Here is a 20,701-nt window from a genome sequence, read left to right as displayed (position 1 = left end):
TCATCCCTACATAAGCTTCCCTCTTCCTTTTCACAAGACATTCCACCGCTTTCGTGAACCATGGTTCCCTCACTCGGCCATTTCCTCCCTGCCTGACAGGGACATACCTATCAAGGACATCCAGTATTTGTTCCTTGAAAAAGTTCCACTTTTCATTAGTTCCTTTCTCTGACAGTTTCTGTTCCCAACTTATGCCCCCTAATTCTTGCCTAATCGCATCATAATTACCTCTCCCCCAATTGTAAACCTTGCCCTGCCGTACGGCCCTATCCCTCTCCATTGCAATAACAAAAGACATCGAATTGTGGTCACTATCTCCAAAGTGCTCTCCCACAACCAAATCTAACACTTGGCCCGGTTCATTTCCCAGTACCAAATCCAATGTGGCCTCGCCTCTTGTCGGCCTATCCACATATTGTGTCAGGAAACCCTCCTGCACACACTGCACAAAAACTGCCCCATCCGAACTATTTGACCTCCAAAGGTTCCAATCAATATTTGGAAAGTTAAAGTCCCCCATGACAACTACCCTGTGACCCCCACACATCCATAATCTGCTTAGCAATTTCTTCCTCCACATCTCTATTACTATTTGGGAGCCTATAGTAAACTCCTAACAACGTGACCGCTCCTTTCCTATTTCTAACCTCAGCCCATATTACCTCAGTGTGCAGATCCCCCTCGAAGTGCCTTTCCGCAGCCATTAAACTATCCTTGATTAACAATGCCACTCCTCCACCTCTTTTACCAGCTTCCCTACACTTACTGAAACATCTATACCCCGGAACGTCCAACAACCATTCCTGTCCTTGTTCTACCCACGTCTCCGTAATGGCCACAACATTGTAGTCCCAAGTACCAATCCACGCCCCAAGTTCATCTACCTTGTTCCGGATGCTCCTTGCATTGAAGTAGACACACTTCAACCCACCTTCCTGTCTACCGGTACCCACCCTTGACCCTGATACCTTCCCCAATACCTCACCACCCTCACTGACTTCTGGACTACAACTCCTTTTCGCACTCCCCTGACAAATTAGTTTAAACCCCCCTGAAGAGCCGTAACAAATTTCCCTCCTAGGATATTGGTGCCCCTCTGGTTCAGGTGCACCCCGTCCTGTTTGTACAGGTCCCACCTTCCCCAGAATGTGTTCCAATTATCCACGTATCTGAAACCCTCCCTCCTACACCATCCCTGCAACCACATGTTTAACTGCACTCTCTCCCTGTTCCTCAACTCTTGCCCAAGAGGCTGGCTGCGCCGGAAATCCTGCACTCATAAAATGGCACTGATCATGAAAACCGGCACCAATCGCGCTATTCGCTTTACGCGCCACTTTACGACCGCGTTGCGCTTGAAAACGGTGCGATTCGGTCGTAAAATACCGCCCAAAGACTCAAACACATCTCTTTTTCCCAAATTTCTCACATCTCACATTAAGGGCGGCACGGTAGCACAGTGGTTAGCACTGCTGCTTCACAGCTCCAGGGTCCCGGGTTCGATTCCCGGCTCGGGTCACTGTCTGTGTGGGAATTGTTGAGGAGTAACTCCATTGACTAAAATCGAACATTATGATCACACTGCATTCTCCTCGCGTCTGCGTGGGTTTCCTCCGGGTGCTCCGGTTTCCTCCCACAGTCCAAAGATGTGCGGGTTAGGTTGATTGGCCAGGTTAAAAATTGCCCCTTAGAGTCCTGGGATGCGTAGGTTAGAGGGATTAGCGGGTTAAAAAAAAAGGGATTAGCGGGTAGGGCCTGGGTGGGATTGTGGTCGGTGCAGACTCGATGGGCCGAATGGCCTACTTCTGCACTGTAGGGTTTCTATGATTCTTCATAAAGTTCTCTGATACTTGTCATGACTTCAATTAGGCCATTGAGGTTGGCCTATTGGAGTATGAACTCCCTGATTAAGGATCCAATTAATAGGCCATTCAGGGAGTCTTTGCCTTGTACATAACCGGGCTCGTCAGTTCCTCTGACACCCCCAGAGGTAGACTTTTGATTGCTAACATTCTGTTCTGTTGTTAGAGTTTGGAAATAAAGGGATTTTGATGAAGGGACTTCTGCCTCCGAAGACTTATTACGGTACTCAACCAATGATATCATCAGAACCTGATCATAATGTTCGATTTTAGTCAATGGAGTTACTCCTCAACAATTCCCAAATGTTTATACCAAGCTGCATGTAAATTACATAGCCTCACCATATATGGTAAGAATGGCTCTGGCGTGTCTAGCAGAGCCAAAACAAGAATCCTTACACAGGAAGCATCAGGTCACAGCTCATAGGGCAGGTCATGATTTGCTTCAGCCTTCTAACCTGCATCCGTGTTTAATTATAACTTGACCAAAGTTCCCAGCATGCTTGACTCTCATTGTAACCATTGCTTTCACAGTTAATATTGCCATTGTTGTTGGCCACCCGGTCACAATTGCCTAGCATTCTCAACACATTTCTGGGGCTTTGGAGACTCACACTGTTAGCACACAGGCTGCAGGCATTGGCCCTAAGTGTAACACTATTCTTTCCAGTAAAACAATCTGGGCCTCCTCAAATCACTAACAATCAAACCACCCAGGCTTGCCATCAGGCAGATCTCAGAACAGGTCACATGATCCCCTTCATATTGCTTTAAATTAAAGACTTGGGGGTGGGGTGGGGGGGGGGGGGGGTGATCTTACTAGCTCGTCACACCGGTTGATCGGTGTCACAAGCTGATAAGATTAAAAACTGGGTTCACACCAGCTGGTTTCTGGTGAATGGTAATCCCCAGAATGTTGATAGTGGATGATTCAGCGGTGGTGAAGCTATTGAATGTCAAGTGTAGTAGTTGAATTCACTGCTGTTGGAGGTGGTCATTGCCTGCAATTTTGTGGCACAAATGTAATTTGCCACTTATTAAATATAGCTTGAATGTTGTCCAGGTCTGGATTAAGTGTCTGAAGAATCATGGATGATGCTGAACATTGCACACTGATGACCACACATCCACACTTCTGACCTCATGCCGCAAGACTTATGAAACAAAATTTCACACTATGCCACATAAGATTATGTTAATATGGATGACCCAAAGATTGGTTAAAGAAGTAGGTTTTAAGGAGAATCTTAAGGGAGGAAAAAGAGCTTAGGACCTTGGCAGGCGAAGTCATGGCACCAATGGTGGAGCAATTAGAACGGAGTTTGCTCATAAGGCCAGAATTGGAGTAGTGCAGGTACCTTGGAGGGTCGTAGGGCTGGAGATTACAAACATAGTAAGGGAGATGTCTAGATTTTCTCTTGTTGGAGATGGTCATTGCCTGGTACATGTGTGTTGTGAATGTTACTTGCCACCTATAATCTAAGCCTGAGTGTTGACCAGGTCCTGCTGCATGCAGACAGTTACTGCTTCAGTATCTGAGTAGTTGCAAATGGTACTGAACACCGTGCAATTTCAGTGAATATCTCCACTTTTGACTTTATAACAGAAAAAGGGGAATTGATGTACCATCTGAAGATGGTTGAACCTCAAACACTATCCTGGAGAACTCCTGTCATCTGCTTGGGCCAAGATAATTGACCTCCAATAAACCCAACTATCTCCCTTTGTGCTAAGTAATACAATGAGTTGCCAGCTACAATGTAGCAACAGGATAATTTGACTCACATATAAATGCAAAAGGCCCTTTATTGGAGTACTTCACAAAGCAGGAACAAGTCATATCATCAACTTGTTATGTAACAAATAAAACAGCAGAGAAAGATAAATTATTAAACGGCCTAAACAAATATTGAAAATATATTTTAAACAGTAATTTGTCCATAATAAGAATCAATAAGAAGGCAACAAACATTTGAGATAAATGCAATCAATAATTACTTCATATTCGGTAAATTAAGAAAGTTTTAAAAATTGGTCCAATGATTGATAAAACACGAAATGCACTTTAGCCGAGCAGAATATATTAGATCAAGAACATAACTCCCATCTCTCCTTGAATATCTTTTGCTGGACTGTATTTAACTATAGGAACAATGGGTAAACTTCATGGAAAGTAAAGAGACAGCAGTGTTTCCATATGGAAACTTCTAAACACTTGTCCTAAGATTGCAGTATGGTTATAAAAAATTAGCTAATGCTAATTCCCACAGTCCTCATTTTGCGCTGATTCAGGGCCCTCGCTGAAAGCAAAACATTCATTGAACACCAACTTAAGACAAAAACACAACATTTAACAGCTGGTAGTTTAGATTTAGCTCTACATGGCAACTCCAGTTTGCTTGATATGAACAAATGCTAAAAGTAATAGAGGTACTGTAATCCTGCCAATTTTATTGGTCATCTGGACAAGACAACAGTCCACTGGCAAAACATCTTATTTGTCTTGCATGAAGAAGGGATACTTTAATTCTATTTTTACAATATAGGGGGTGATTCTCTCATCATGATGTGCACGTTTTTTGGCGGGTTGGGTCGGGAGATACGCGTGTTGGCCTTTCCCGTGGGTTCCCAACGAGCGTTTATGAACCGCGCACATCTCCCAACCAGAAAAAAATGGCGCCGTCGGGACGTGCTGAAAACCGGCGTACTGCTGATTTGCATCATTTACCATACTTTAGCACGCCATTATCGGGATCGGCACGGCAATCTCCGCCCATGTTAGCATCTCCCGCCTCTTTGGCGTGAATCAGTGTAGGTATATAAAAGTCTCAACCTGGCCTGGCAGCCTTGAACTGGTGTGAGGAAGTAAGTGCTGCTAGCGGAGTGCGGGGTTGTTGCAGGCAGACCCTGGGGATGCTTGGTGGGCTTCCTCCTGCGGTCTTCAGGTGCTGGCCCGTGAACCAGTGATATCTGGGGTGAGGTGGGGTGGGGGAGGGGGGGGGGCTTCTTTTTCTCAGAGCTCTCTGGGTGAGGGTCCCTGAAGCAGTCCTGCTCAGCCTTCCCCTCCAAGGCACTGTGCAGTGGCATTGTCTTGCCGCGGGGTGTGGTCAGGGACTGCACTAAGTGCTGGGGTTCCGAGGTGGAGGAGCAGTGCACCATATGCTGATTGAAGCCTAATCAGATGAAGCGGCTGCTGCTCCAGGCTGGGGTGCTGAGGTTCAGACATAGACTGCATGGAATCTGCTGTTGCTGGGCACCCATCTAGTGATGATTTGCAGTTTGTCCCTGCCCTGTGACATGGACCAGCAACACATGTCTGTAACAGATGCTGCAGTTGCACACGTGGCAATGGCTCAAGGGTGCGCATTGCCCGTGGCTGCACACCGACCTGCAATGATCTGTGCCAGCGTTTGTCATGATGGGAATGTCACACAACCTAATCAGGTCACACATGGCGCCATGGATTGCGTGGTGTTGCCAGCACCCACAAGTGGTTGGGGTGGTGCTGGGTCTGTGCAGCCAATGACATTAATCCATCATTCTATGCTCTTTCCAAACCCAATGTGCAGATGGATCTCGAACTGATCGATTTGAAGCTGGCCATTATGGTGACGGGGGAGGAGAAGGAGGAGGAGACGGCTCAGGAGGTGGCGGGCATGGAGAGACCACCACAGGAGCAGCCACTACCAGTCCCTCAGGAAGGAGGGCAAGGGGCTGCCTCTGAGGGCCAAGAGGTGGGACAGCAGGCTCCCGAAAGGGTAAACAGGAGGGTGCTGAGGGCAAGGAGGTACAGGCCCGGCAATTCATTCGATGCCCTCTCAGAGATGTGCTGTTGCCGACTACGGCTCTCCAAGAGCACGGTGTGGCACCTTTGAGGTGCTCGCACACCTGGCACCTCAGGAGAGGGGCAGCCACCCGCTCTCTGTGGACCTGAAGGTGACGGCTGCCCTGAATGTTTTCATATCTGGGTCATTTCAGGCACTCAGTGGCGACCTCATTGGGATCTCCCAGGCTTCCATGCATAGATGTGTGCGGCAGGTCACAGAGGGGGGGAGGGGAGGGGAGGGGAGGGGGGAGGGGGGGAGGGAGAGAGGGGGAGAGGGGGGGAGGGAGAGGGGAGGAGAGGGAGAGGGGGAGAGGAGGGGAGGGAGGGGGAGGGGGGAGGGGGGAGGGGGGAGGGGGGAGGGGGGAGGGGGGAGGGGGGAGGGGGGAGGGGGGGGGGTGGGGGGGAGGGGGGAGGAGGGGGAGGGGGGAGGAGGGGAGGAGGGGAGGAGGGGAGGAGGGGAGGAGGGGAGGGGGGGAGGGGGAGGAGGGAGGGGGGGAAGGGGGGGTTAGGAGGGGGTGGGGGACGGGGGGGGGAGGGGGGAAGGGGGGGAAGGGGGGAGGGGGAGGTGGGGAGGGGGGGGGAGAGGGGGGAGAGGGGGGGGAGGGGGAGGGAGGGGGAGGGAGGGGGACGGGGGGGGGACGGGGGGGGACGGGGGGGGACGGGGGGGAGGGGGGGGAGGGGGGGAGGGGGACGGGGGGAGGGGGAGGATGGGGGAGTGGGGGGAGTGGGGAAGGGGAGAGAAGGGGAGAGAAGGGGAGAGAAGGGGGGAGGGGGGGAGGGGGGGGGGGGGGAGGGGGGGCGGCAGCGATGAGGCCAGTGATGTCTGTGAGGGAGGGGGGGGGTGCAGCAATGAGGCCAGCAATGTCTGTGTGGGGGTTGTGGAAGCCAGGGATATCTGTGTGGATTGAAGGGCAGTGATCTGGATGCTGGGAGGTCTTTTCAGCGATCTCCCAGAGATGTGCGCATGCACAGGTTTCCACTCATTCCGCCAATTTCAGGCTCTTTGGCGTGAATAGGCCCTGGCCCCCAAGCATTTAATGATACACACAATTATGACCTCTGCAATGCACAGAATGTGGGAGATTCGGGTCTGAAGTTGCACTGAGAAAACAATCGTGATTTACACCAGTTTTCTCGCCAATTCAGCACTTTTGGGAGAATCGCCCCCATAGTTTCAGAAGAATAAAAACAAAAGCTTCATCCAAAACAAAACATTAGCACACTACATTATATTGACAACATTACACAAACTGAGCAAAATAAAGAGAACTATAGCAGATAAAAGAATTTAAATGACACAAACATTTGAGTCAAAGCCAACTCTATTAGATTACAAAACACTGTAGTCACAATTTAGTGCTAGAGTTTTCTTACAGGCAATAATTCTTCAACATTTTATTACTTCTTCACTTTTTTGTATACTTAGACCAGTGAGAGTACATCAAAACAAGTCTGTCTTGTAATATCCCTTGAAGTGAAAGCAGCATGCCATCACTAGAAGGGAAGGGAGTCATGTGATCCAGCCTCAGTTTCACTTTGGCCTATGAGCAGAACATGGTACACAGTTCTGTTATTGAGATCTTCTACTTTTATAAAGCTGTTCTTATGTGCCTCATCGAAGTAAATGAACCCACAATGCCTTTACACAATCCCTCATGGGTTACTGGAGCCTTTATATCATTATAGAAACACAACATGGTGTTCAGTGGTGGCATAGCAGCAAGATTAAATACAGGTACAATATGGTGAACAACAGTAGATCATACTACATGGCATGAGATGATCCTTGACATTCTGGTCAGACCACAATGGGTTTGCAGTGTTGAGTGTTGGAACCACAGTGTGGTGACTGCATAAAAAGTTTTTTGAAGACACAGCTGGGATAGTGCTTGAATAAAGAGCTGGTTTTCAGACAGATCCCTCATGGTGAAATTGCAGCACATAGCCTATCAGTTTCATGAATGGGACAGAACTTCAAGAGGACAAATATCGGATTAGTTTAGTCGGGAAAGGCGAATGACCAGAGTGCTGGCTTGATGGATAGTGAGCAAGGGAGAGTTAAACAAAACAAAAATAATGAACAAAACCATCATTAATTGGGCCAGAGAAGGTGATTATGATAAGTGGCTTTGGGGATTGTTGAATAATAAACAATGAGGAAGGTCAAAGGGATATTCTCAAAATGTCCACAAAATTCCCCAGTTTGAATTGGGATGCCGTTGACCTACTAGCCGAATTCCAAGTGTTCAAAAGGTGTACTGAGCTATGGTTTTTTGATTCAGATGTGCCTGAACCAGACACATAACCCACAAAAAATTTGCCTAGCAATTGGGAATGAATGTCTACATGGACTGGGATAGTGCTTGAATAAAAATCTGATAAGCAGACAGGTCCCTCGCGGTGAAATTGCAGAGCAGAGCCTGTCAGTTCAATCAGTGGGACAACTAAAGGATCCCCAAAGATATGGACTACATTGGAAGAATATGTCAGTGTCAAGTTAAACTTCTGTAGTCATTAACTACAGCTCACGTTATTTTGACAACAACCTACAGAATCAATAAGCCACTTTGTCAGTAGATGCAAAGGATATGTATTGAGATTTTTCAGATGCAGAGCTCACAGACAGAATTATTGAGATGGTGATCACATTCAATCTCATGGAAGCATTCTAGCAACATCTGTTATACAAGCCCAAAACATGTAGCATCAATGAACTATTCAAGGATAGATGCACATACAAAGTGATCGTTGCAGGTTGACAAAGCTTACAAGCCCTAGGTGGAATCCCAATTGTTGACACCATCAATAGAACACCCAAACCTAGCAAAAGATGTGGATGGCATAGCCTTCTGCATGCACCAAGGAAATGCCCAGCTTTCCAGCAATTCTGCAAGGCATGTGGCAAAATGGACCACTGGCAGTGGCAATGCACGAGAGCAAAGATTGATGCAGCTACAGGGAGTTATGCATTGATTCAAACAGACTGTAAACAGGTTCCTACACGCAATAAGAATGGCCATCCAGTATCCCATGCATACATGAGGTGATTGATAAACCAGAAAACGACAATGATGTGCATGACGAGAAGAAGAGTGGTGAACACACGTTTTACAGCGTCAATCTCCTGGAAAACATAAATGCTATCACACCTTCCAAAGTGTTTGCCAAGATTCAAATGATCTGCCATAAGAAAGTTAGTAACTATTTGTTATTGGCCAAGATTGACACGGGGGAAATGCCAACATACTACCTCTGTAGATTTTTTTTAAATATGAAGAATCGACAGACATGGAAGACCATGGCAAAACCTACGACTGCAAAATGTTTGGTGTACAATGGTTCACTAATTCCACGTGGAGCATCCATAGAGCTGGAGTACAAGAACAATCAATCTTCTTGGGCATCACAGATGTTCTACTTTGTGGAGATTAAAGGCAACAATATTGTAGGTCTACTAACAAGCCATGACCTCACTCTAGTAACAATTCACAGAATTAGTCAGACCTCACGAGACAGCTCAACCTCAGAAACCCAGCGTAGGAAATGGTCATTGACTGTCATTGTGTGGCGTGAATAATATTTGCCACTTATCAGCCCAAGTCAAAATGTTATCCACATCGTGCTGCTTATGGACATTGACTGTTTCAGTGTTTAAGGAATCATGAACAGTACTGAACATTGTAATCATCAGTGAACATCTCTAGTTTTGACCATATAATGGAAGGCAGGTCATTGATAAAACATCTGAAGGTGGCTGAACCTAGGGCACTAACCTGAGGAACTCCTGTAGTGACGTCCTGGGGTGAGATTATTGGCCTCCAACAAGCACAACCATCTTCCTTTGTCATCAGAATGACTTGAGTGAAGATTTTCCCCGATGCCAATAGACTTCAGTTTTGCTTGGACTCCTTTATTTCAAAATCCATCAAATGCTGCCTTATTGTCAAGGCCAGTTAGTCTTACCTCATTTCTTAACTTCAGCTCTTTTTCCAGGTTTGGACGAAGTCTTTAAAGAATTTGGAAGCTGAATGGCTCTGGTAGAATCCAAGCTGAGCATAATTGAGCATGTTACTGATGTTTAAGTATCACTTGATTGCACTGTCAACTACACCTTCTATCACTTAAGTGATGATTGCAGTCTGATGGGATGCTAAATGGTCAGATTGGATTTATCCTTTTTTTGTGGATGCAGCCAGTTCTTTTTAATTTAAAATATGTTCAGTACAGTACAAATCTCTCCAAAAGCTGACTCCGCTGGCATTTATTTTGTCGCATGGATTTCAGAGGGAACATTCTGGCTTCTCAGTCTATCTCTTGAAGAACAGTATTGTGATGGAGTGAGATAGGTCTCTGCACTTCATTGCGCCATTTCCTCAGCAATGCCTTTGCTCGTCTTGTCCTTTAAGTATGCAACCTTCTGCCAATCAGACTTTAACTCCAGCCAATCATAGTATGGAACATCTACAATCAAGAATCCAGTGGCTTGCAAATGATCTTGGCTCTGTGAATTGTAGTTTGGAAATTCCTGAGCCATAAATGCCAACCTCTTGGCTCCAAAGGGCAGGGGCTTTGTCCCCTCTGGCTGAGGTATGTGCGAATCAGTGTATTCATGCACAGCAAGAGACCTATTCTCAGAATCAATCAAAATGTATCCATCAATCACCCAGCCATATAGTCTCTGCACCACAGCAACACTTAGCCTGGTCTCCAAGTGCAGTTTGCAATGCCTCACATATGCTACTGCCCGCGAACTTGGCTTCTTCTTAGTTACTGAGGTCCAAGAATCCAGGCAATGAGTTGGTAAATAGGGACCGCTATAGTTGGAGCACTTAAGTTGGGCTGTAGTGTTGACATGGAATCTGCCCCGACTAAGATAATCCGATGTTCGTCCTCTTGAAGTTCTGTCCCACATAAAAGTTGATCTCGTGTAAAGTCGAACTGACTTTTGGCTTAAAAACACAAGTTTTCATGTACCTTGTGTAAAAAATCACCCTAGATTTTCAGGGATCAAATCACATTGTGGCCATTAGTTCATCAATTTGAAGGTACAAACAGGAACCTTTAGATTTTCCCTCCTCCAATTCTAGTGATTATCTCCCAGCTAATCAACAAGATTAATGTCTTCGAGAATTATGCCTTCAAGAAAGAATGGCAAGTATGCAACTTAATTTAAATGCAAGTTGCAGCATTTGCTGGGAAGACTAAAGATTATACAGCAACGAAAGAGTTCATAGAAAATAATTAGAAACTGCGGAAAGATATACAATAAACTAGAAAAGATTCCAAAGAATAAATGCAAGAGCAGAGGAAGACCAAGCAAGTGGCTTTACCTGGAAAGAAAAGTGGCAGAAAATTATAACACACATTGGCAAAATGGTCATATCATCACCTGTGGAGCCATATGACTCTGCTCGCTCAAAGAATTGAAGATGTTATTTCAAAATTTAAGGCCAATGCCACATTGGGCACAAGTTTCATGAAAATGCGCAATTTAAATCTCTGTCAGAAAAGAAAAAAAATTCTAGCACCTACCACATGAGCATGACAAAATCAAATTCCATTGTTTTGTCATCTGAGATGAAGAGCAGAGTGCACACCGATTGGCCCGCATTGGAAATATGAATGAAACACTGGTGAAATTTGACATGGTGTGGAAATGCCGGCGTTGGACTGGGGTAAGCACAGTAAGAAGTCTCACAACACCAGGTTAAAGTCCAATAGGTTTATTTGGCAGCACAAGCTTTCAGAGTGTCACTCCTACTTCAGGTGAGTGAGGAGTTGTGTTCACAAACAGGGCATACACAGACACAAACTCAATTTACAAGATAATGGTTGGAATGCGAGTCTTTACAGGTAATCAAGTCTTAAAGGTACAGACAATGTGAGTGGAGAGAGGGTTAAGAACAGGTTAAAGAGGTGTGTATTGTCTCCAGCCAGGACAGTTAGTGAGATTTTGCAAGCCCAGGCAAGTCGTGGGGGTGACAGATAGTGTGACATGAACCCAAGATCCCAGTTGACGCCGTCCTCATGTGTGTGGAACTTGGCTATCAGTTTCTGCTCAGTGATTCTGCGTTGTCGTGTGTCGTGAAGGCCGCCGTGGAGAACGCTTACCCGAAGATCAGAGGCTGAATGCCCGTGACTGCTGAAGTATTCCCCGATTGGAAGGGAACACTCCTGCCTGGTGATTGTCGAGCAGTATTCATTCATTCATTGTCGTAGCGTCTGCATGGTCTCCCCAAGTATCATGCTTCAGGACATCCTTTCCTGCAGTGTATCAGGTAGATAACGTTGGCCGAGTCGCAAGTGTATGTACCGTGTACCTGGTGGATGGTGTTCTCACGTGAGATGATGGCATCCATGTCGATGATCCGGCACATCTTGCAGAGGTTGCTGTGGCAGGGTTGTGTGGTGTCGTGGTCATTGTTCTCTTGAAGGCTGGGTAGTTTGCTGTGGACAATGGTCTGTTTGAGGTTGTGCGGTTGTTTGAAGGCAAGAAGTGGGAGTGTGGGGATGGCCTTGGCGAGATTTTCATCTTTATCGATGACATGTTGAAGGTTCCGGAGAAGGTGTCGTAGCTTCTCTGCTCCAGGGAAGTACTGGACAACGAAGGGTACTCTGTCCACTGTGTCCCGTGTTTGTCTTCTGAGGAGGCCGGTGTGGTTTTTCGCTGTGGCACATTGGAACTGTCGATCAATGAGTCGAGCACCATATCCTCTTCTTATGAGGGCATCTTTCAGTGTCTGTAGGTGTCTGTTGCGATCCTCCTTATCTCAGCAGATCCTGTGTGTAGGAGGGCTTGTCCGTTGGGGATGGCTTCTTTAACGTGTTTAGGGTGGAAGCTGGAGAAGTGGAGCATCGTGAGGTTATCCGTGGGCTTGCGGTACAATGAGGTGCTGAGGTGACCGTCCTTAAGGAGACGTGTGTGTCCAAGAATGCAACCGATTCCGGAGAGTAGTCCATGGTGAGTCTGATGGTGGGATGGAACTTGTTGATGTCATCAAATAGTTGTTTCAGTGATTGTTCGCCATGAGTCCAAAGGAAGAAAATGTCATCAATGTATCTAGTGTATAGCATCGGTTGAAGGTCCTGTGCGGTCTCCGAAATCAGTTGCATTCTTGGACACACGCATCTCCATCAAGGACGGTCACCTCAGCACTTCACTGTACAGCAAACCCACGGATAACCTCACGATGCTCCACTTTTCCAGCTTCCACCCTAAACACGTTAAAGAAGCCGTCCCCTACGGACAAGCCCTCCATTTACACAGGATCTGCTCAGATGAGGAGGATCGCAACAGACACCTACAGACACTGAAAGACGCCCTTATAAGAACAGGGTATGGCGCTTGACTCATCGAACGTGCCACAGCAAAAAAACGCACCGACCTCCTCAGAGGACAAACACGGGACACAGTGGACAGAGTACCCTTCGTCGTCCAGTACTTCCCCGCAGCAGAGAAGCTACGACATCTTCTCCGGAGCCTTCAACATGTCATTGATGAAGATGAAAATCTCGCCTAGGCCATCCCCACATCCCCACTTCTTGCCTTCAAACAACGGCACAACCTCAAACAGACCATTGTCCACAGCAAACTACCCAGCCTTCAGGAGAACAATGACCACGACACCACACAACCCTGCCACAGCAACCTCTGCAAGACATGCTGGATCATCGACACGGATGCCATCATCTCACGTGAGAACACCATCCACCAGGTACATGGTACATACACTTGCGACTCGGCCAACGTTGTCTCCCTGATACGCTGCAGGAAAGGATGTCCCGAGGCATGGTACATTGGGGAGACCATGCAGACGCTACGACAACGAATGAATGAACACTGCTCGACAATCACCAGGCAGAGTGTTCCCTTCCAGTCGGGGAACACTTCAGCAGACACGGGCATTTAGCCTCTGATCTTCAGGTAAGTGTTCTCCACGGCGGCCTTCATGACACACGACAACGCAGAATCACTGAGCAGAAACTGATAGCCAAGTTCCGCACACATGAGGACAGCCTCAACCAGGATCTTGGGTTCATGTCACACCATCTGTAACCCCCACGACTTGCCTGGGCTTGCAAAAGCTCACTAACTGTCCTGGCTGGAGACAATACACACCTCTTTAACCTGTTCTTAACCCACTCTCCACTCACATTGTCTGTACCTTTAAGACTTGATTACCTGTAAAGACTCGCATTCCAACCATTATCTTGTAAATTGAGTTTGTGTCTGTATATGCTCTGTTTGTGAACACAACTCCTCACTCACCTGAAGAAGGAATGACACTCCGAAAGCTTGTGCTGCCAAATAAACCTGTTGGACTTTAACCTGGTGTTGTGAGACTTCTTACTGAAAGTTGACATACCAGCAAACAAGATAATTGCCAAGATTGGTGAAAAAAGGGTCCTTATAAAGACAGTTGGTCCTGTGACGATACAGTTCACTGTGGTTCCATCTTGTTTGGCGGATGGCACAAAATTGAAACTGATGGTGACATTCAAGCGTAAAACATTTTTTAAAATTATTTTATAGGATGTGAGCATTTCCCATCCCTAACTGCCCTTGAGAATGTGCTGGTGAGCCACCTTCTTGAACTGCTGCAGTCTTTGTGGTGTAAGTATACCCACAGTGCTGTTAGGAAGGGAGTTCCAGAATTTTGACCCATTGACAGTGAAGGAAGGGTGATGTTTGGCTTCGAGGGGAGCTCGCAGATGGTAGTGTTCCCATACATCTGCTGCCCTTGTCCTTCTAAGTGGTAGAGGTCACTGGTTTGAAAGGTGCTGTTGAAGAAGGCTTGGTAAGTTGCTCCAGAGTATGGTACACACTGCTACCCCAGTGCATCGATGGTGGAGAGAGTGAATGTTTAAGCTGGTGGATGGGGTTCTGATCAAAGGGCTGAATTGTTCTGGAGAGCATTCAGCTTCTTCACTGTTGCCGGAGCTGTACACATCCAGACAAGTGGAGAACATTTCATCACATTCCTGGTTTGTGCCTTTCAGATAGTTTACAGGCTTTGGGGAATCAGAAGATGAGTTACTCCCAGCCTCTGACATGCTCTTGTAACTACAGTATTTATATGGCTGGTCCAGTTCTGATCTATAGAACTCCCATTATGTTGCATGGCAACAAGGACATCTTAAGTATCAGCGAAACTTGGAATGGTACTGAACATTGCACAACCATCAGCTAACATCCCCACTTGTGATCTTATGATTTGAGGCACTGATGAAACATCTGAAGACGGTTTGGCCTAGGACATCCTGAGGTACACTTGCAGAAATGTCCTGGGACTGAGGTGATTGACCTCCAACAACCATAACCATTTTTATTTGTGCTAGGTATGACTCTAACCAATGAAGAGTTTTCCCCTGATTCCCATTGACCTCAATTTTGGTAGTGTTCCTTGATATCACACTCAGTTGAAATCTGCCTTGATGTCAAGGGCAGTCATTCTCACCTCACCTCTTGAATTCAGCTTTTTTGTCCAGGTTTGGACCGAGGCTGTAATGAGGTCAGGAGCTGGTTGGCCAAGCAGAACCCAAACTTCAACTTCGCTTCCAGTTTCCACCCCTCCATCACCTTCATCTGATCCATCTCAGACACTTTCCTTCCCTTTCTTGACCTTCCTGTCTCCATTTCCAGCAATAGGCTATCAACCAATATCCATTACAAGCCCACTGACTCCCACGGCTATCTGGACTACAGCTCTTAGCACCCTACATCCTGTAAGGACTCCATCACTTTCTCTCAGCTCCTTGGTCTCCGTTGTATTTCTTCCGATGATGCCATTTTCCAAAGTGGTGCTTCTAATATGTGCTCCTTCTTCCTCAACCATGGTTTCCCACCTTCAGTTGTCGACAGAGCCCTCAACAGCATGCGATCCATCTCCCTTGCCACAACCCTCACCCCCTTCCCTTCCTCTCAGAACAAGGATAGAACTCTTGTTCTCACATTTTACCCTACCAGCCTCTGCATGCAAAGCATAATCCTCTGACATTTTCGCCAACTCCAGCGTGATGCCATCATCAAACACACCTTCCCTTCATTCCCTCTGTCAGCATTCCACAGAGACCACTCCCTCCAGGATAACCTAGTCCACTCCTCCACTATACCCAACACCTCTCTCATCACCTTCCCATGCAATTGCAGAAGGTGTAACACCTGCCTCTTTACCTCTTCCATGCTCACCATCCACCTTCCCTTCATTCCCTCTGTCAGCATTCCACAGAGACCACTCCCTCCAGGATAACCTAGTCCACTCCTCCACTATACCCAACACCTCTCTCATCACCTTCCCATGCAATTGCAGAAGGTGTAACACCTGCCTCTTTACCTCTTCCATGCTCACCATCCACCTTCCCTTCATTCCCTCTGTCAGCATTCCACAGAGACCACTCCCTCCAGGATAACCTAGTCCACTCCTCCACTATACCCAACACCTCTCTCATCACCTTCCCATGCAATTGCAGAAGGTGTAACACCTGCCTCTTTACCTCTTCCATGCTCACCATCCACGGCCCAAAACACTCATTCCAGGCTAAGCAGCATTTCACATGCACCTCTTTCAATTTGGTCTATTGCATTCGCTGCTCCCAATGTTGCCTCCTCTAGAGAGACCAAACATAGACTGGGTGATCGCTTTGCTGAGCACCTCTGGTCTGTGCACAAAGCGTCATCTGGACTCGAAACGTCAGCTCTTTTCTTTCCTTACAGATGCTGCCAGACCTGCTGAGATTTCCAGCATTTTCTCTTTTGGTTTCAGATTCCAGCATCCGCAGTAATTTGCTTTTATTCAGAAAGGTGTTGTCCATTTTCATGAGAAATGCTGGATGAATGAGGGCAGTTGCAAAAAATGGATTATCAATGCATAGAATTTGACAACAGGAAGATTATGCAAAGATAAAGTTTGCTCATCTGGGAAATGTTCAAATCCCACCTAGTCAACAATTACGTGAGATGAATGAAGACTAACATAGCAGTTATTTCTGGCAGTCTCACGAGTATTGTTCAATTCTTGAATATGTGTACAAATAAACTTCTCAAGGGCAGTATCCAAAAGATGTGAAACAATTGGATATTGAAGGTGAAGGTAATTAATTAAAGGTGGGAGTGTGTGAGTACTCTCATGCGCAACATTGTGTCAATGGATCAGGGATGTGTGGAATTAACTTCATCCTGATATTGTCATTAAACCAGTTCTAAAATGTGGAATATTAAATGCGTGCAACAATATCAAGGACGAATACTTGTAGAATGATGATTCTAAAGTTACTGGAACTACCAATGATGATGATGAAGACGATTGCGGAAGATCCATATGATGATGATAAACATCCTGGCTATTGGGATTAATTGTTCAGTGATTCAGACGGTAATCAGAATGATTTTGAAGCATTTCAGCATGAAGTGTTATAGTTAATTCGTTAAAGTATATATTTTGGATGAAATGTAGACAGGGATTTTCTGGCCATTCCCGCTGATGGGTTCTTCTCGTCCTGCTGATGGCAAACCCCCGCTGTGCGTTCCCTGGCAACAGGAGGTGCAAACAGCAGGAAACCCGTTGACAGCAGCAAGACCGTAAGATCAATGGCGAGCCGCCTCCACCACTCCAAAACATGCCACGGGGAGAGCGGGGAGGTTGGGGGGAATCCTGCACATATAGTTTATCACGTTAGAAAATAAATCCATATTAGAGAATTAACATGAATTCTTTAGTGCAGCTGGTTTTTATTTTCTTCCATTGTGATGACATTTCTTGGGCCCAAATCATGCATCCATGTCAACCCTTCAAAAACATCACCCATGTAAAAGCCAATCCCCTGATTGTTGGCCTAAAAAAATGGTCTCAAAAATTCAAGTATACTGATTCAGTATTTGCCCACTGAGAACTGAAAAAGGTTACTTGATCATCTTTCTGCTCTTCCTTTGTAAGGTTAGAGTGTAGAAATTGATCTCTGTGATAAATTACACAAACGTTTTAAGTTAAGCATTAATACAACAATTTCGAATTTGCAACTTTATCTGAAAAAGCAAATTTCAGCACTAGGAAAATATTTTCTGTCTCCATCTGTGATTCCATTTTAACTAGCAATAAGACCTTGTACCCACATGTCAGTGTTCCCCAAGGCAGTGCGTGGTCATGGGCTGAGAATGGAGAAATTCATTCAGCTCATTATGCATGACAGTAGCTGATGGGTTTGAATGCTTGAGGCCCTCCTTCATGAGTGGCCAACTTCATAGAGAGCCATGTGGCAATACTCTGAATGGATGCAGGAACTGCACACTGATGTTCACAGGATGCATACCATGATCAGTAGCATGGACTAATCAGTGGCGCCTACTGCACAAAGAAGCAGGGAGTGGAAACCAATTGTGCTCCAGAAAACCATACAAGGGCTGACTGTGGCCATCACCAAGGAAGATGAAGGTGCCACCACTCACAGGGCATCATCATCACTAGCCCTCTTGGCCCCTGTCTGTTGTTGTGATATGATGCCATGCACTTTTAAAGCAGCATATCTTAAAGGACTGTCAATCGTTACTAACTTGACAGAATGTGATGTAATAGTTCCATAACTTGTAGTCAGTCCTTCAAGTAGCCAAAGTAGAGGATAAATGTTCAATATTTAGTCTCCCAGTTAAATATACCTATATATAACCTTATCTTCAAACAAAGAACCCACATTATTGTTTCATCAATCCTTGTTTATGATACCTTTAAGTTGAAGAGAAGAACATAACAACGGAGGTACCATCTATGCAGCAGATTGCCCTATATTGATGCAATGCAGCTGTCTCTAGAGCTGCCTCCACTAACACATGCATCTCAGCCACAAGCAGACACGCATAAGCAGGCTGCCTCCACCTCATCTCCCAGGCTACAAAGTTAGCACCTCTTCGAAGTGGCTGAGATCAGAAGTCAAGCATAGGTCAAAACATTGAGTGGTTCACTGGATTTAATTTCATTTGTAAATGTGAACATTGTAACCTTGAAGTTGTAAAAGGAAGCATTTTTTGAAAAAAATGTTTATAGGATGTTTATAACTGACTTCTTGAGCCACTGCAGTCCCCGTGATTTAGGTACACACACAGTGCTGTTAGAGTTCCAGGATTTTGACCCAGACACAATGAAGAATATATTTTCACGTCAGGATGGTAAGTCACTTGGAGGGGAACTTCCAGGTGGTGATGTTTCCATCTGTCTGCTGCCCTTGTCCTTTCAGATGGTAACAGTCATGGGTTTGGAACGTGCTGTCTAAGGAGCCTGAGTAAGTTGCTGCAATGCATCTTGTAGATGTACATACTACTGCCACTGGGTTGATGGTGAAGGGAGTGAATGTTTCTGGATGGGATTTCAATTAAGCAGTCTGCTTTGTGCTGGATGGTGGCAGCTGCATTCATCCAGGCAAGTGGAGAGTATTCCATCACACTCCTGACTTGTGCCTTGTAGATTGTGAACAGGCTTTTGGGAGTCAAGTGATTTATGCACTGTTGGATTACTAGCCGCTGACCTGCTCTTGTAGCCACAGTATTTATCTGACTAGTCCAGTTCTGTTTCTGGTCAATTGTAACCCCTAAAATATTGCTAGTGAGGGATTCAGCAATACCATTGATATCAATGGAAGGAGGTTAGATTCTCTCTTGTTGGAGATAGTCATTGTCTGGCACTTGTGTGGAATGAATGTTACTTGTCACTTGTCAGCCAAGTCTAGATGTTGTCCATTGACACTGTTTTCTGTGACCAGGATCGAGAATCCTGAAGGTTGTGTTGCCTGCCTGGTGCTCGGGTTCGGGATATTTCATCTGGGCTGCAGAGGAACTTGGAGTGGGAGGGTAAAGACCCAGTTGTCGTGGTCCACGTCGGTACCAATAACATAGGTAGAACAGGAACAAAGGTTCTGCTAAGGGTGTATGAACAGCTAGGAGCTAAATTAAAAAGCAGAACCAAAAAGATAATAATCTCTGGATTACTACCTGAGCTACGAGCTAATTAACACAGGGTCAATGAGATTAAGGAGGTAAATGCGTGGCTCAAAGATTGGTGTGGGAGGAATGGGTTTGAATTCATGGGACATTGGCACCAGTATTGGGGAAGAGGGGACCTGTTCCGATGGGACGGTCTTCATCTGAATCGTGCTGGGACCAGAGTCCTCGCGAATCGTGTAACTAGGGCTGTAGATAGGGCTTTAAACTAAATAGTGGGGGAGAGGGTTCAGTTGTATGGCGAATTAGAAAATCAAAGTTAAAGGGGAGGGTAGAAGTGCAGGTTAATGGAGCTGAGGGCTCAGGAGAGGTTAGTAAAGTTTCCAGACCATGTAATAGACAGTATAGAAGGTGGCAGGAACCTAACCTCAGGCAGAGCAAAAAAGGTGACAAGTATGAGAAGGGAGGTGGTCAATGCAGGACTGAGGGTGTTGTACCTAAATACGTGCAGTATATCGAACAAGGTAAGTGAGCTTGTTGCGCACATTGAAATTGGCCAGTACGATGTTGTGGGCATCACAGCGACATGGCTGCAAGGGGATAGGGCTGGCATCTAAATATCCAAGGATATGTGTCCTATCGGAAGGACAGGCAGATGGACAAAGGGGGGATGGGTTGCATTGTTAGTAAGGAATGAAGTTAAATCGATAGCAAGAAGTGATATAGGATCAGAAGGCATAGAATCTCTGTGGGTAGAGTTGAGGAATCGCAAAGATAAAAAGACCCTGATGGGAGTTGTGTACAAGCCCCCGAGCAGTAATCAGGGTGTGGGACAGAAAATAAATCAGGAGATAGAAAAGGCATATAAAAAAGGTTATATTATAATAATCATGGGAGACTTCAATATGCAGGTGGACTGGGAAAATCAGGTAGGTAATGGATCCCAAGAAAAGGAATTTGTGGAATGTCTAAGAGATGTTTTTTTTGGAGCAGCTTGTGACAGAGCCTACTAGGGAAAAAGCAATTCTGGATTTGGTGATGTGTAATGAGGCAGACTTGATTAGGGAACTTAGGTGGGGGAACTCTTAG

The sequence above is a fragment of the Mustelus asterias genome, chromosome 13 (genome assembly GCF_964213995.1).
Source record: "Mustelus asterias chromosome 13, sMusAst1.hap1.1, whole genome shotgun sequence".
NCBI classification, from domain to species: domain Eukaryota; kingdom Metazoa; phylum Chordata; class Chondrichthyes; order Carcharhiniformes; family Triakidae; genus Mustelus; species Mustelus asterias.
The sequence above is the reverse complement of the archived record's forward strand: the minus strand, read 5'-3'. Positions refer to the sequence as shown.